Raw genomic sequence first — 17,781 nt, 5'->3', positions numbered from 1 at the left:
ATGACATCTTTCTGGAGGGAGTATGTTTAAACTGAAAAGGAGCTATATTTCTTTGTAGCTAGAGGGCAGGCGAAGTCTCCCAGTCTAGAATATAGGTTTTGCTTCCTGGCTTGAATTACGTTTACTGGGATGGTGATATGACATAAAGAAAAAAATCACAAGCCTTATTGACAATCCATATGTGGCCACGGCGCTGGCACAGATGCCCGGGACAGTGAGTCTTTGTGTCGGCCTAGAGAGGCACCCTGCCCATAGGCTTTCTGGCGGGACGGGGACACTGTATGGCTTTAAGTGTTCCCTGATCGAATGTGGGAAAAGCAGCAGCCAGCCAAGTTCTGAACAGAGTTTTTATTGTGCGGAGGCCAGGAGGTGAGGGGGAGGGAGAGGGACAGGGCTCCCACACAACTCTGCCCTGCTCTGCTTTCTGGTAGATGTACATTTAAAAGGCCAGGAAGGACACCTCTGGGGCAAAGGAAGATACCTATGAGACTTTACATAGTTCAAGTTTAGGATCTGCAGTAAATGTGACTGATATTTAATTGGTATTAATTAATTTACATGTATATTTACATTTAACTTCCTAGTATCCGCTAAATGCAACTGAAAAGCAAGCAAAATAATAGGTGTGACCATTTAGATCTCAATGGAGTCTTGTCTGCCATTAGCCCCTGCCCTGAACTAGAACTCTGAATGGCCTGGGTCTGTCTAGAGGAGGAGCGTGCAGGGGAAAGGGATCTATAGAGGTCAGGAATTGTAGGGCCACCAACATCATTTCAAATGAAAACCACAATAGGTTCTGCGTAATTGGACATTTCTCTTCCTCAAGAATAACATTAAAAAGCATTGAAAAACTCATCTGGAAAGTGAAGTCTATTTTTGGTTTCTTTGGAGTTGTTCTCCCAGAATCTTCTCTGCTATTCCCGGATCTTGTCAGCACTGCCCAAAGGACTGCCTGCACTGTCTGGTTCCTTCTCTTCTGAATCCACTTCAGCTGTGCTTCTGACCCCTCCCCTCCACCAACTCTGCCTGATCAAATCCCATGGGCTCTTCCCCTTCCCTTTACTCCTCACTTTTTGAGATGTACTTGACCCAGTAGACCATTTCCTTTTTGAGACATGCTCCGTCTCGCTTCCATGATGCTGAGTTGGCTTGGTTTCCCTTCCATTTCGCAGGCTGTTCTTCCTTGTTCTCTTCCTCTGCTTGAGCCCTAAATATTGTAGTGTCACAGACTCTTCACTTCCCTAGTCTCATGGCTTTACACATTACCTGCATGCTGATGGCTCCACATTCCTACCTTCAGCCTCAGCCTCTCCACTGAATTGCAGTTTCTGCTCAGCCTCCTTGGCATCATCAGTAAGTATCCTATCAGTGTCTCAGTCCTAACACAGAATTCCTGAGTAATCTCTGACCAAACCTGTTCCTGCTCAACTCTTCACTATCTCTGTAAATTATCTCACCATCCACCCTGGCATTTAAGCCCCAAACCTCTAGGTCATCTTCGTGTCTTCACTTTCCCTAACTCCTCTTCTCCCCTTTAACCCATTGACAAGTATGTCAGTTCCATCTCAATTCCCTTCTCTCCATCTCCTTTGCTATGATAATAGTCCACGCCCCCAACACATCTTGCCTGAACTCTCAAATAGCTTCCTAATCTTTCCACTTCCACATTTGTCCCCCTTCAATTAACTATTGAAACATTAAACAGGGTGACTTTTAAAAGCATAAATCAGATCATGTTACTTCAATGATCTAAAATTCTCCAGTGCTTCCTATGTGATCAGAATAAAGTCCCAACTCCTAATAATGGACACCAGGATCGCTTACCTTTCCCTTCCTCTTTCCTAACAGAACCTTGATTCTGTCCAGGTAGCCACTCTTCTCCGGGCAGCTGATATGCCTCAAGGGAAGGTGATCGAACCCCAGCTCCATGAGTAGGTATATTCCCTTCTTCTTCTGAAGTTCAAGGAACCCTGAATCATTTCACCCTAAGTCTATTTGCTGTCACAAATGATAAGATTTCATACTTTTTTTATAGCCAAGTAATATTCCACTGTCTATATGTACCACAGCTTTCTTATCCAGAGAAAGGCAAATACCATATGATTCCACTTATATGTGGAATTTAAAGAACAAAATAAATGAACAAACAAAGTTGAAACAGACTCATATATACAGAGAGAACTGGTGGTTGCCAGAGGGGAGGGGAGGCTGGGCACTGGGTGAAAGAGGTGAAGGGACTAAGAAGCACAAATTGGTAGTTACCAAGTAGTCACCGTGAAATAAGTAAAACATAGGAATATAGTCAATAATATTGTGATAACTATGTATGGTGTCAACTCGGTACTGGAAATATCGAGGGGAACACTATGAAAAGTTGTATACCCAAAATCAATCAATAATAATAATAATAATAATAATAATAAAAACACGTGGAAAGCCTATGACAATTCTTTAAAATTAGCAACAAATAAATGGTTGCTAATTTGCTTAGCTGGGCACAAAGGTGGTTAAAGCAGGCAGAATCTTTGAATGCAAATAGCCGGCGATCTAAAGAGCAGCTAACGTCTTTTCCCTATCCCACCATCACCACTATTTTCTTGCACTCAAAGACACAGATTTTTGGGCTTGTCTATGATTCCCCCTTTTCCTACCAACTGTCAGAACACATAATTGGCTGCTGCTTCACGGTAAGTGTTCCTTAGGCTCTGCCTTCGTCCTTTTCCCAACTAACGCTTCTCAAACAAGGGCCCTGTCTTCACCCAGGCCTTCCTCTGCCCTGAGCTAGGATCCCAGTCCATTCTCCTGCTGGATTAATCTTCCTAAATACCCTTTTCATTTGCCACATCCCCGCTATGGACCCAAATGGCACCTCTCGCTTGCTGGATTAAGTCCAAATTCTTCAGCCCAACATTCACATCGCTCCTCCAGAAGGTACTGCTTCATTACTCTGACTTCTTTCCCACAACGTGTTAGTGTAAACCCACGTGTTAGACAACACAGGGTACTTAGGATCCTCAGCCTGCATCCTCTGTTCTGTCTCCTTAATTTTTTTCTTTATCCTCTTCTGCTGAAAGTTCCCATCCTTTCTTCCCGAAGCAAACTATCCAACTCCCTGGAGAAAACCCCTCCTTCATAAAACCTTCCCCATCAGTGGCTCCATTCTGACAATTTTTGACATTTTACCCCTCCTGGAGCTGGGCACTGAAGTTCTCCATCAGTCATTTTTCTTGAAAGGATTGCTGGGGAGGAACATGGAATGCAGACTATTTGTATACAGTTGTTATCATTAGGCTGATCTCTCAAAACAGGAAAATGTGCCCCTGAGTATGTGCTGTGAATGTGTAGCCAAACAGCGTTAGAGGACCCAGAGACTTCCAAAAAAGTCCTTGAAGTCACACTGGAATGCGGACCACGTGTAATACTCATTTCCAATGATTAGGATCTATCCATAGCTTCCAGGAAATAATTCACATTGTTCTCTGCCTTGAGCACTTTCTTACAGTTAGATCGGCACAAATAGGTATGTTTTAGAAATATTAAAATGTATAGTCAAGTAGCTTTCTTTAATTAAAACCCAGTCAGTATATGTTTATTTAAAAATTTTTCTACTTCTATAGTGTAGTTTTAGCGGGTAATCTACTCTGTTCCAGCTTTACCACAAAATCTATTTATTGTTCATAACTGGTGGCATGTAGTATAAAGGTAAGCGGATGACAGGGCCATGCAGTGTAAAAATATCTCCTCTAAACCCATTTCTTGCTACTGAGAAATAGTGAGATGAGAAACAGGTTATACACAGTCATTTCAGTCAGCGCATCTTTAAGTGAGCACTGCCTACATGCCCACGCCTAGCTCTCTGCTAGGTTCTGTGCACTAAGGAAAAGCAGTTGAATACTTGGCTACTGGGATCCGAAGTCACAGTCTAGGCAGGAAGCAAACCTAACAGACCGGATGCCACCAGAGGCTCCTAAGAGCTAAAATGTTTAGAACTCATCGATGCATAAGGAGCTGGGGAAGTGGGCGGTGGACAGTCAGGAGTGACTTGATAATTTTAACGCAAGTGATAGGACTGCCACTGGTTTTTTGGCTTGTAGAAGGGAGGATGCAGATAAATGGGCAGTGAGGGAAACACCAGGGCCCAGGGCAATGATGGCAGGCAAGACTGGCTTAGAGGAGATGCCTAAGGGCAGCTCTGGCCGTGATGGGGGCTGTGTCCGGGAGGAGATGGTGGAAGAGTTGGACATTTAACGTGGAGCCAGATGGCCTCAAAGCACAGACTTGAAGCACTTGGCAGTGGGAGCCACGGAGGCTCTTGAGCTGGAGCATGGCGGGACAAAAGGGCTGTGTCAGGAAGCCGGGCTCTTCAGCTGCGTGCCTGAGGGGTTAGCAAATCCACGGGGCTCTTGCAGTGGCCCGGGAATGACCTCCGAGAACACTGAGCTCATACCCATTATTCTCTATGGTTCCTGCTTGTTCGAAGACCTTGACAAAATAAGGCTTTCGCCACATGACTTGACTTCGATGGGAAAGTTTCCTTTTGCATCATCCCGCCAAGTCTTCCAGGCCCGTGCCCCTCGCTCCCGCCCTGCCGTGGCTGGCGACCACCTCTTCAGAACCACCCTCACCTCACGACCATTCAGTGATAAGACACACAGGAGATCCTAACATTGCATCAGCTGGAACTTCACACCCAGCGGGGCCCCAAAATGAACACAAATGTTTGCTTTGAACAGTTTTAACTTGAGAAATAAAAATAACATAGTAAACATTTCTATGAGATGTTCCCCACCTTGCTGCCAAGTGGGCTGCGTCAGAGCCCCGCCCCCGCCCCCCCCCGCCCCCCCCTCCCCCCGCCCCTGCAGTTGGAGTTCCTTCCAGGCCACGTGCAGAGGGTCCAGAAAACCCCAGACGCTGTCACTGAACAGAATAACCTGGTTCTGATCTGAAAGACTGGGTCTGGACATGTGAGCGTAGGGCTGCGCTGATGGAAGAGCAAGCAGATGGCCCGCATCTGGCCACCTGGCAGCATTTACTCACTTCCTCTTGGCAGAAACCACGGACCAAAAAGCCTCTGGCAAAAGGTTAAAAATGAAAAAATAAAATATTTGATTGAAATTATAATATCTCAGGCTATCTTTACTGATACCTGAAAATTTATGAGGCACTTATGACGGCAGAATAAGGAACTGTTCCTAATGAACAACTGATGAACAAAATAGAGCCAGAGACATCGAAGCATCGAAAGACCGTCAAGCTTTAGAGGGAAAGCAGGGGAGGGGGGTAAGAGATCAACCAAAGGACTTGTATGCATGCACATGAGCATAACCAATGGACACAGACACTAGGGGGGTGAGGGCATGTGCTGGGGGTAGTGGTGGGGGTGGCTGGGGAAAGGTCAATGGGGAAAAAAGGAGACATATGTAATACTAAGTGTAATACTTTAAACAATAAAGAATTAAGAAAAAGAACTATTCCTACTTACTCATTAAATCGGTAAATAATGATTGATAACATACTACAACTGCTAAGTATCGAGCAGGACTGAAAGCCCTGAGGAAACATCGCTCAGAATCCCCAAGGCACAGCCGGATGCTCTCTGGCTACCCTGTCCCAAGAGGACCAATCTGGTTAAAAGTGCCCACAACAGTATCTGTCTGGTGACTTTTTAAAAGAAATCCAGTATGTTTAGTGAGCAAAGAGATGAGATTATGATGATGAAAAAACTACGAAATGAATTTGGAAGATAACCCGAATCTTAGTCAGTTAAAGCTTCACCTACAGAACCCAGTAACAGTTTCTGGGGAATAGGCAATGAATGCATTAACCCAAGTAGGTGATTTCAACCAGTGTGCTGCAAGAATTTTTACATTATGCAATACCTGACTATTGAGTCAGGGGCACTGACCTCTTTTCCCGTAGATTGTCAAATAAAAAAATGACAACAGCCAACATAACAATAGCCATCTGGTGTGAATGCCCTGTCTTGAACCATAAATATCTAGGTTATAGAATAGGGTTGCATCTTATTGGTCACATCTCATAAGAAGGTTGTGACTGATCGGTTAATTCTTGGTACCAGAAATCCTTGTATATAAGAATAGGCACCTGATTTTTTAAAAAGTCACTTTGGAACAAAAGGGTAGGTAATCTCTATTATTATTATTATTGCAAATCAATCAAAATTATACCTATTTTTTTTGTAAAATCAGCAAAAAATATAAAATTTTTTTGATGTGCTGCAGAATTTGAGTAGTTTATGTGTGCCATGAGATGAAAAAGATTGAAAATTGCTGACCTAAGTAAATGTCAGAAATGACAGCATTATGTATCAATGCATGTTACTAACAATGAAAGGTTCGTGTTTACTTGGTGGGCTACTTATACCTCCTTTACTCATTTCTCAGTTAACAGCTGCACCTCAGTGTGTGTGCACAAAAATATTCTTATTTTCTTGTTAGCCTTCTTTTGCTGTGCAGTTTAAAAACCTTAAGAACATATTCTTACAAACTTCCCAGGTGCAGATTTCATGTGAAGCAGGTATGAATTTTCTGCAAAGGCATCATTCGGGCTGCAGAAAATGCCCCATAATTGCACTTCTCTAAAATTGATTTTCGTCTGAGGTTGAGCCTCCCACCCCAAGTTGGTGGGGTATTCAATTTCAGCTGTTTCTGTAGGAAATAGAGCTATTTCCTTTCTTTGGGTTGTGGGAGGGTCTTTGGAGTTCTTACACAGAGATAAACATCTACCCTGGACAAAATATCCATTGTCTTTCTTCTCCTTAAGTCCCAACTGTCCTTAACTCCAAAGATGCTCACCTCCCTCCCCAATATCTATAAACAAACTGAGGGAGAGAAGTCCAGTCCTAGACCTGCCAATCCCCTGGAGCCAAGGGGATAAGCTACTTGGCTCCCTTTGGGAAGAAAACACAAGTGAACGCAACAATCAATGCTCCAGCGACTCTGAGATGTTAAGTGGCTCGTGTTCACCTCCCATTCCTACCAAATGACTCAGAAGTGTTGAAAGACAGCATTTCTTAGTCATCATTTCCTTAGAACTGTGACCTAGAATGGAGTAGCAATTTGTATTCCGTGCAAAAGAACATTCTCTATAGAGCTGGCTCCTCCAAGCAGTATGGTCTGTTGGCCAGCGGCTTTAGCATCTCTGGGGGCTTTCGAAATGCAGATGCTCAGGCCCCACCCCAGGCCATCAGAAGAAGAGCCACCTGCGCCCAGGGGGTTTACATACACCTTTCAGTTTGAGAAGCACTTCTCCGGGTGGCTTTTCCTCTCTTTTTTCCTTTCCCACTTTTAAAAAACCCGGCATAATGATCCTTGCATTTCTCATGGACCCAGAAAAATACCTTCCAAATGAGTAATGAAAACTAAGCTTTTAAACGGGGGTTCTCTCTGTTCTGCAAACCTTGGATGAAAGCTGTCACAACATCTGGGATGTGGTAACCAAGAGACGTCCCCAGTGGGAAACGAGTTCACATTTTTCTTCTGGAGGGAACAGGGCACAGTCACACTCTGGTCCTACGTTTATGCTGCTAATTTCTAAATTGTGCATGGAGGGACTTCTGAGCCCGGATCACGGAGTTGTAATTTGAGGAATGAAAGGCCAGCATTTGGTCCAGCTCCCAAACACAGCTTACTGACTGCTTACAACAGACAGCAAAAGTCCTCTGAGCCAGGGTACAAGTACTTTTCAAAAGTCATTAGACTTGCGAAAATTCTATTTGGCCTATAAAATTTGCACTTGGCTGAACCATTTACACTCTGCAATGCCAATTTATTTTCCAACCAAATATCCCCAATGTCCCTAACTTTAATAAGCCAAGAATCAGGAATATTTGCTGGTTATAAATCCCCAGTTTTCCCCCACTTCCATCTCCAGGGGAGACTATTAGAGAAGAAAGACAGATTCAGTTAACTGTTTGAAAAGTCTTTTCCACGTTTTGGCATTTAGGTACATCATTCACTCATGCATTCACTCATTTCCATTCTCCCTCCCCCCAATTTCAAGTAGCTGTTTTTAAGGCAATTTTATGTCTTCAAGATAATGTTAAAATCAGAGACCTAAAATAATTTACAAGTGATATTTCCTGTTTTTGAAATGATGCTCTACAAATTCCATAGCTTTCCACATTGGTGCCTGGTACACAGTGTTACCAAGAAAGACTTGGTTTGTTCATTTCTTTTTAAAAAAATATATTTTTATTGATTTCAGAGAGGAAGGGAGAGGGAGAGATAGAAACATCAATGACGAGAAAGAATCATCGCTCGGCTGCCTCCTGCACGCCCCCCACTGGGGACAGAGCCCACAACTTGTGCATATGCCCTGACCAGGAATCAAACTGTGATCTTTTGGTTCATAGGTTGATGCTCAACCACTGAGCCACACAGTTTGTTTATTTCTTAAAAACAATTATCAAGTGGCTATTATGAGTTTAATCAGTTATCAAACACAGATTAAACAATAGAAGAGGTAAGGATTCTATTGAAGGATTCTAATAGAAGAGGTGAGCAGTAAAAGTATAAGGTAAATCCCCAAGCTCAAGTCGATTACAGCTCCACTGCAGAAGCCAGATAGGAACCCACACACAGTGAAGCAGCAGGAGTGCTGAGTCAGCATTAACACAGCACGACTAGCCGGCCTGGGAGACCCACATGGATAAATCAGGACTTGAAGTGGAACCTGGAGGATGGCTAGGTAAGCATCAGAGTGAGATGACTGCAGGGTCACAGTCATAGATAATAGTATACACTTATTTTGACGTTGATACAGCTCTACCTGAAAGAACTAGAAAAGGCAATAACTTCTCATTAGGAAGAGCAATTTGGAAGTGATTCCCTGCATTTTTGAGTAAATGAGGCTTGGTTTGAAGAAGTTCTAGATCCCAATCCCACATCGATGCTGGGTAGATGGAGGCTTTCTGACCGGGCACCTTTACAGACGACACTGTTTGTGAGGCTCAAACCCTGGAGTCAAAGGGAAACCACCCCCGGAAGGTGCAGACCTCAATCTTAGAGCAAGTGTAGTTCTAATTTGATCCAGGAAGGACAAACAGCTTCCTAAATCTTCATTCAATCAAATGGCTTGAGCTGACATTCCTTTGCACAGCCAAAAGTTTCAAAATACTTTTAAAAACCTAAAAAAAAATAAACCACCACCACCAGTAAGTTAATACCAGCAAACTATTTGAGCAAAAATGTCACCACCTCAGAGATGTCCTGGTTCAGAAACCAGACCCCGGCAGTGAGCAAATGCAGTCCTCAGTCTGGTCCTCCCATTCCCCATCACCCTTCCCATCAGCTAAACTGCCCGACTCGCCACCTGCCCTGCACGAGGTTAAAGCCATGGCACTCCACACTCTTGGCCTCTAGCCAAGGGACTTTTGTTGTTGTTGTTGTTTGCATTTCCCAAAATCAAAACGCTAGAAAAGAGTTTTATCTTTATCTAGGGGGCTGTGTCTTGTAAAGGAATCAAAGAACAGTTGTAAATGTTCCAATATGAATCTTCCATGTGTGGCAATTCACTTAATGTGAAAATTGTTAAAGCTACAACAAAAGTAAATGGCTTTCCCAACAGACTTACTGGCAGAACATTTATGAGAAATATTATGCTTGTAACTTTAGGTCATTTCCCCAAAGTGAAATGCCCCTTTTTTGAGTTTCTGTAAATTGCTAACATGATGGAAGAGCCATCCTGATGCCTTCAGAGCTTTCTTTTAAGGGGATTTCTAGACATTTGTTCATTGTCGAGGCAGAAGAGCTAACTCTGTATGTACGTGTTCCATATTTCCTTTTTGGAAAATAAATACTTAAATACTTAAATTGGATGATTTTCTGTCAGTCCACTGTTTCTCCGGCAGATAAGCTATTAATGTTGATTTATTTCTGGTCCCAAATGGAACTATTTGGGCTACAAAAACCAGTACAGAAGTTGAGTAAGTACCAATCACTTTTGTTCTTTTAAAATAACGCGCATGGCCTCTCCAGCTGTGGACTGAGGCTGGCCGGCATGCATCTTTTCAAGTTTTCCACCATAAGCAACTTTGGAGGTAGGAAGACTAGATATGATGGCATTGCATTTAGTATGAGAAATATTCCCGTACTGGAGTTTCAAGGCACTACAATGTGAAAAGCATAGCTCTGCCTTCTTGAGAAATCTGCCTGTATAGTAAGAGTTGCCTGCTGCAGAAGAAAATGACATCATTAAAATAGTCCTTGTCCTGGTGAAAGGTCCATATTAAATCAAAATAGTTCTCCAAAATAAACTAATAAACTTTGAAATGAAGAATTGCGATGTCAGCCTGTTATAACAGAGGCACATTATGTTCCTTCTCTTGCTTGTGTTCCTTATTTCTGAGAAGATAGGCAGAGAAAACGATTTTTAAAACCACAACAACTGTTAAAACTCCATATCTGCATTGCTAGGGACCGGTCTATGAGTCAGAAGGCTACTCATCTGAAAGGCGAGGTTGCATTTGAACACACGTGGTATCGATAAATTAAGATGACCCGTCCCTTCTCTCTCTCCCTCTTTTCCTTCCTCCCTGTGGTTTCTTTCTTCTTCACAGGGGTCAGACCTATGTTATCTCTGACAGATCTCCTTGGTTCCTTCGCCATTCCTCCTCACAGGCATTTCCTCTAATATACGTCCTGCACGTCTAATCTCCCAGTAAATCTCTTACCAGGTCTGCATCTCAGAACACCCAGGCTGCCGTAGCAGCCGAACCCTGCATCCCCAGAACCACAGCAGCTTGAGAGAAATCAATGCTTCCCACTGGCCAGCCCCAGCGAGCTGCTGGAGACCCGGTGCTGTACCGTGAGCGTGCGAGCCACTCGCCCTTGTTTCTTCTCCTAGGACTGAAGTGCACCGCTGACTAAAGAGGCTGGCACGCTTGGAAATAACAAGAGTCTCAAGGACTTCAAGGGGCTCAGGCTCAGGTCAGAGTCACTGCCGATGGGGTGCCTGCCAAGGAGGACCCGTGGCTTGAGGAGCAAGGCTGAGCTCAGCATCTCCTACTTCTCATTTTCCCCTCACACATGCTCCCCTCACATTTCCTCTCGTGATTTCTGGCTGGTCTCTTCCTTTAGAAATTTCCTTTCCCTTCTTTGATACATGAATAAAAAAGAAGAGTAACTTATCACACGCATAGAATTCCCCTTCCTGCCATTCAAGGGCTTCCTGGGAGCCTTCGCTGACGAGGGTCCCTCAAGCCTCCTGACTTACTATTTCAAGCCTTATTTGCATCTCAGTGACAGCCACTCAGGCCACTTCTCTTCCAAGGATGTGCTTTGTCACTAGACCATTATGTCCCCTTCTTGAGCACTGAGCCAAATGACAGGGAGCACAGATGTCGAGGGCTGGTTTTGAATGATACAAAAGGAGGGTGAGATTTCCATTGGTATCTGAGAAAGATCAATCCCGAGAAAGCAAAAGCACGTTCACAGTAGAGTGGAAAGGAATCCGGCCAATTCTGTGCCCTTCTACCTTGCTGATTCATTGCCTTCTTTGAGCCTGTGATCTACAACCTGTTGAGTCTATGGAGTCAATCAGGACACTGTGTTCTTTCCCTCAGGCTTTTCTAAGAAGTTCCTGTGGGCGGACACCATTGGGCGGCTACCCAACAGCCAGCAAAGTGCCCCACCCATGGCTATACCAGGATTTGGCTAACCCAGTCAAGGTATCCCATTCACCTTTAGTCTGACGCTCTCCTTTCCAAAATCCTTTGCAACTGGAGGTGGCAGGTGGCAGAGTTCTGACTAAAGGGACCTAAGTGGAAGTTGGCTGAGGACTTCTGGAAAACCTTTAGGTGCCTTAACAAAATGGACAGGTGTAAGAGAGGAGCTTGCAGACACCACTCCCTCTTTATCTTCATGCCTTGAACATGAATGTGAGGGCTGGGTTTTTAGCTGCCGTTTGGCCAGTATGTAATGACAGTCATAAAGCCAAAAGGCCGACACACTAAGGATGGAGCAGAATTCCAGGGACAGCCTGAGATCTCGATGACATCCTTAAGCTGCCTCACCAAACCTGAGACCACTTACTTGTACATTTAAGTGAGCAGTAAATGCCCATATGCCTTCAGCTACTGTTAATGGGGTGTTTGGTCACTTGCACCACAAATAATTTAAAGGCCCCCCTCTCTGCCTCTCTCTATGATGCACTACATCAGGCCTCTCTCCCACTGCTCAGGGTCCCACCTGGGATCTGGAACCCCACCTGGGATCTAGAACCCCGCCCGGGATCTAGAACACTATTTCTGCCTCTTGCCTTTGTGGCATGGGGGCAGTAAAGGCTCTCAGGTATTTCTAGCTCTGGTCCTTCACCACCCTTGGTTGTTATTGTTGCTGTTTTTACCTCTATGGACCCTTTGGTAGTGAGAGGCATCACCACATGCTCTCCAGTTAAATTCTTTGCATATGCCATCTCTTTTCTCCTCCTGGTCCTAGACCTAAAAAATGGAGTTCTACACACACTGAGTTTTATGTTTTGATGCCACAATACTGATTGAGAGCTTTCTAAAATAAGCAACTTAAAAGCTGCCAGAAAAAGTAGGGTACGATGAGGTCTAGCCATGTAGATTTTAATGGAAACAAACACTTTACTTTCTATACTGGTTCATAGGAGTGAAGATAGAATTTGAGTGTCAGCATCAGACATAAGGAAAAAATGCAGACTATGTAGTACCAGGCCCCATTTCTTCATAATCTGCATTCTTTCCATAGTGTTATAGCTTATCAGTGAAATATATCTTTTTGGTTAGTTTAACTCGAGGGGTCAAAAAATGAGGACTGAATGTTTTGTACTTACAGTGCTATGTTATTAACCAGTGGCTTTCAATCTTCTTTGACAACAACCCACAAACACAAATATATTTTACATCTGACCTTTAAGTAGCTCACTTATGTCTCTGTGAGTCACTAAATGCCTACAATTACTATGAATGGCACAATCTTCCATGCTGAAGAGTACAATATATGTCCTCCTCTTCTGTTTTATTCTATTTTAATTAAAAAACACTGGCTGAGTCTTACTAAATAAATTTCATGGCAGTCTGATGATTGCTGCTTAGAGCATAAAAAACGTTGCTGAATACACTTAACTTTTTAGTGAAAAGACCCTAAATCCATGACCTAAAGCTGTAGTTTAGTGGATAACAAGAATACTAACAAAAATCTGTACTGTTTAATAGTTTACAAAGAACCTTCATAGTTATCAGTATAATTCAATAGCCACGATAACCAGTAAGATAGATAAGGCTCTCATTTGCATTCCTAGGTAAGAAAACCAGGGCTCCCAGAGAGTAAACAATTTGCTCATGTTCACCTGCCAAGCAATGCAGAGATTTCCATCTTCTGACCCTGAACTGCTAACTCTTTCAACTCTTCTGGGTTACCAGTGTAGTTAGAATCACCCCAATTGTAACCGAGAAAGTCAAATAACCTTAATTGTAAAACAATAAAAACACTTGCTTCTTTTACTGTGCCAGAGAATCCTGAAAGTAGATGGAGGTGTTGGATGTCTTTAAAACTCGGAATTCTTAGGAGAAAGTTAGTAGTAAGTTCCTATCAACATCAAAGCTCTGCTACTCCCACCCCTGTGCATGCTCTGAGCCTCTATTATCGTTATTCTACTGAAATAAGTTGCTTCCTTTTGTCTCTGAATCCAACCCTTCTGTGATATTTTAGATTCCTTCTCTTCCGTGCAGTCTCTCTGACCAACTCTTATCTACCCCGTCCCCTTTCAGTTCTCTGGGTTCCACCGTCATTCACACCCTACCACAACATTTGGCAACTGATTATGGTACCTTGTTATTTTGCTTGTATTTTATAGTCAGTCTTTTCTCCTGACTAGACTGGAAGCTCTCTCAGAGTAAGGGTAGCAAAGCCTCGTGTGGTTGAGTCTTTCTCAGCTCTGAACACTGTATGGACCACCCAGTTGGTGTGCTTAAGAAATTGGGTAACAGTTAATAAATGCCAGACTATTTTTAGACTTTTTGTTACCTTCCCTTTTTCTTTTTATAGTTTTCAAATTTTCAAACCAAAACCAGAAGATTTTTAAGCTATAAATCCTATTAAAAACAACCCCTGACTCACAATAAGTTTTCATTAAACGTTTTGAGGCGAATAAAAAGCTGAATGAGAGATAGGAAAGATAAGAACCCCCACAACTAAAATAGTAGCAGATTCTTTAGTACTTGACATCTGAGGGCAATCACTTTATGTATTTTTAATATAAGACAAAGTTATAATAAATCAGATTAGATTTTAGCAATTAATGACATTAATCCTGTCCAGATGAGAGAAGACAGGGGAGTAGTAGGAAAATTCCATTTGCATTAATGCTTTAATGAGATTTGGGAAAGTAACAGACCTGTGATATGTTCGGGACTGTGATTTCTTATTTGGGACAATTGCTTTAGAACCACTTAGAAAAAATATCTATTACTAGGTCAAGGTCCCTAAAATCCTTTTTGCAGTGAAGTGATATTCTTTTCAAATGCCTGGGACAACAGTCCTCACAAATAGATTAAAATGAAATACGTAATTAAGAGTAAAGAGTTGTCCCAGCAATTACACAAACCAGTTGAAGACCTCTGACTATCTATCCACTGTGTGGTAAATACAGTGAGTTATAGATATGGGGAAGAAGAAAGGGAAACATCAAAAGAAAGAAGATTTCTGGTTCATCTCAAAAAGCATCCAAATTCTCAATCCAGATATACAGAAATATGTTCCTTAAAGATAACAAAGAAAATTCTAGAACTATAGGCAGAAGGTGGGTCTGCTAAATTCAAGATGCAAGAATCAAGAGCTCTGGGGGCTCAACTTAGTGCATCAAATTGCCTTTAAAATGGTGGTGGAGCCCCAGCCATTTGGCTCAATGGATAGAACGTTGGCTTGCAGACTGAAGAGTCCCAGGTTCGATTCCGGTCAAGGGCACGTACCTTAGTTGCGGGCACATCCCCAGTAGGAGGTGTGCAGGAGGCAGCTGATCGATGTTTCTCTCTCATTGATGTTTCTAACTCTCTATCCCTCTCCCTTCCTCTCTGTAAAAAGTCAATAAAATATATTTAATAAACAAAACAAAACAAAAAAGCACTAATGGACAGTGGACAGTTACTTAAATGATGAAAGCTTAACTCTATTCACTAAAGGTATATGGCTTTTCTAATTTACCTTTTGGGAAGGAGTAGAATAACTTTAAATATGAAGACTACTGTTTACAGGGAGCAAACATTCCCTTTAAGAACAAGTTAGGTCACAAGGCCTGGGTGTTGAAATAGGCAAGAGAAAGCCTCAAGCAGTCACCAGCGGCCTGTGTGCTGACTTGGGAAATTTTACCCATAATCCCCAGGTAATGGAGTGGTGCCCAAGGGTGTTTTAGGAATTCTTTCCAACACATAAACCTGATTCTTTCAGTGCCTTGCCTATTCTAAGGTCTTTCTGTTACTGGAAGGAAAAAAACTCGGATCTCCTTAACATGGCATGAAAACGTCCCTGGCATCCTCTTCCACTATGATCTCTAATGGCCCTGTGGGCTAGGGAGCACTACGGGGCCTCTTATAAGAGCACGAATCCCAATTATGAGGCTCCACCCTCAGGACCTAATCACCTCCCGAGGCCCACCGCCTAATACCATTGCCTTGGGGACTGGGATTTCAACATACACATTTTGGGGGGCACGCACATTCAGACTATAGGAACCAACCACCCAGGTACCCAAGGAGTCACCTGGACAACAGTGAAACACCCAATGCTCTTTCATACTCCTCCCTTTGTCTACCTTGCTTCCTCTGCCAGGAATCCCCATTCGTTCATCTCTTCCCTCCCACTTCAGTGATCAGTCTTCTCTAGTCATCATCATTATTTTTAAAATTCTTTTTATTGATTTCAGAGAAGAAGGGAGAGGGATATATATATATATATATATATATATAATCAATGATGAGGAGAGAATTACTGATCGTCTGCCTCCTGCATGCCTCATACTGGGGATCAAGCCTGCAACCCAGGCATGTGCCCTGACTAGCATGTGCTCAACCACTGAGTCACACCGGCTGGGCACATCACCATCAAAGACCCAATTCAAGGACTCCTTCCTTTCTCCACTCTTCTTTGATGCATTGCAGAGCTATACTGATTTCTCCTTCATTTGTGCACATTGCCTGTCATACACTTGAATCCCTCCAAGAAAAATGTCATCCAGGCTGTTTCGAATTTCTTGGTGGGTCCTCAGTGAATGTACCCCTGGGTTTCCCACTTAGTACTGGGCATAGCAGGGGGACAGCTGGTGATCTTCTCAATGTCTCCTAATGACGTCACTCTGCGGCTCTCAGGGCCTTCCAGACCCCTGGCAAACCTCATGGATTTCCACTATCCAGTACCTGCAGATGAAACTGACTGTCAACCAGGGACACCAGGGCCTGGAGCTCTGTAGGCCATTCATTCTTCCTCCCAATGACAGCTTCCTGGCCACTGGGAGAGACGTGGGAAGGACTGCAGGCCCTCGTTAGACTTCCCCCAGCCCGAGCACTGGAACCACGGATGCCAGTGCTGGCACCGTTCTCAGCAGGACAAAGCACTTCCTTCCAGGTTGTTCTGACCCAGTGATATGCTGGAGGCAGCTCTCACCAGCTCAGGGGAGTGAGCTGATTGGCAAATTTTCAGGAATTTTTGAGCTGTTTATTAAACACAGTCACTATTAAAAATGAAATATCAACTTAAAGTGAAACAAATTATATTGCAAATAATTGTGATAAATCCTTAAAACCTATCTCTTCATAATTATTTTACTACCCTTGTGTATGATCTTGAAGAGAACTGCGTCTGTTGTATCTGCAGGGTGGAAATGCTGTGCAAGGGTGGACTGCTGTGTCTGTCGGCTCAGTCATGCTGGTAGCTGGAAATGAGCCATGTGGGAGTATGTATAGCACAGATAGCAGCAAATACTACAGATCACTCCTTCCCCTCCCGCCAACCCCACCACCCAAGAGCAGCTGGGGAACACTTACCAGCACACCACAAACAGCCCTCACCGATCTACCTTGAGTGACATAACCTGCACCCTGGAGGGGTCACCCAGCCATTTCTAACCCCCCTCCACTGTGCCCCACGGCACTGACCAGCCTCACAGGTCTTGCAGGTTGAAGTGGAACAGGCTACTAGCAGAGTGGCCCCATTACCATGCTTAGAAGCCACCCTTTCAATTAGGCGGGTGAGAGAAGAATGAAGGACTCATTGGCTCAAGACTGACCTCCCTGTCAGCTGGCCTCTACAGACAGGAAATGGCTGCCTGCAAAGCTGTGTGTAAGAGCTCTAACCCAATGCTTAAGGGAACCAACTCCATTCAACCGGAAGGCTTGGAGCTCAGGTGCTCGATCCTGTCAGGAGGGAGGCTGGTGCTACCTGCAACCACAAACACTAAGCTGGCAGCATCAGGCTGGAGCCAAGGTTCCCACACATATTTCTATTGTATCTTGGCTCCTGATCACACCTGGGAGGAGCCGATGCTTCCGTAGTCAGGTGACTTAAAAATGCCACAGTCCAAGGGCCCACACCCTGCAAGACCACTGTGTGCTGCCCAGGAGGTTAAAAGGCAGAGCAGGGGCTGTGTGTCTGTCTCTGTAGCTGTCTCCGTGGGCTTCCCCGATGACCACTGCTCCAGCCTTTCTGCTGGGAACGCTGCGTGTCTTTGTCTAGAAGACCCTCTGAAAGTAACCTATCTGGACTTCACTTATCTCTTTATTTACCGAGCTGTCCACCTTCTTTT

At 43.7% G+C, this 17,781-nt stretch overlaps 1 protein-coding gene and 1 long non-coding RNA gene across 11 annotated transcripts in view; one reads left to right on the top strand and one right to left on the bottom strand.

Annotated features, from left to right (window-relative positions):
• LOC111826324 (growth hormone receptor-like) overlaps positions 1 to 17,781 on the bottom strand; it is a 139,422-nt gene that overhangs the window by 34,118 nt on the left and 87,523 nt on the right. The gene's annotated exons all lie outside the window — the stretch shown is intronic.
• LOC111826325 lies at positions 9,323 to 11,968 on the top strand. The gene is made up of 2 exons (XR_002829647.1): positions 9,323 to 10,949; positions 11,585 to 11,968. It is a non-coding gene; the product is annotated as an uncharacterized LOC111826325 (long non-coding RNA).

The sequence above is a fragment of the Myotis lucifugus genome, unplaced genomic scaffold (assembly GCF_000147115.1).
Source record: "Myotis lucifugus unplaced genomic scaffold, Myoluc2.0 scaffold_68, whole genome shotgun sequence".
Taxonomy (NCBI): Eukaryota; Metazoa; Chordata; class Mammalia; order Chiroptera; family Vespertilionidae; genus Myotis; species Myotis lucifugus.
This window is presented reverse-complemented; position numbering and strand designations above follow the sequence as displayed.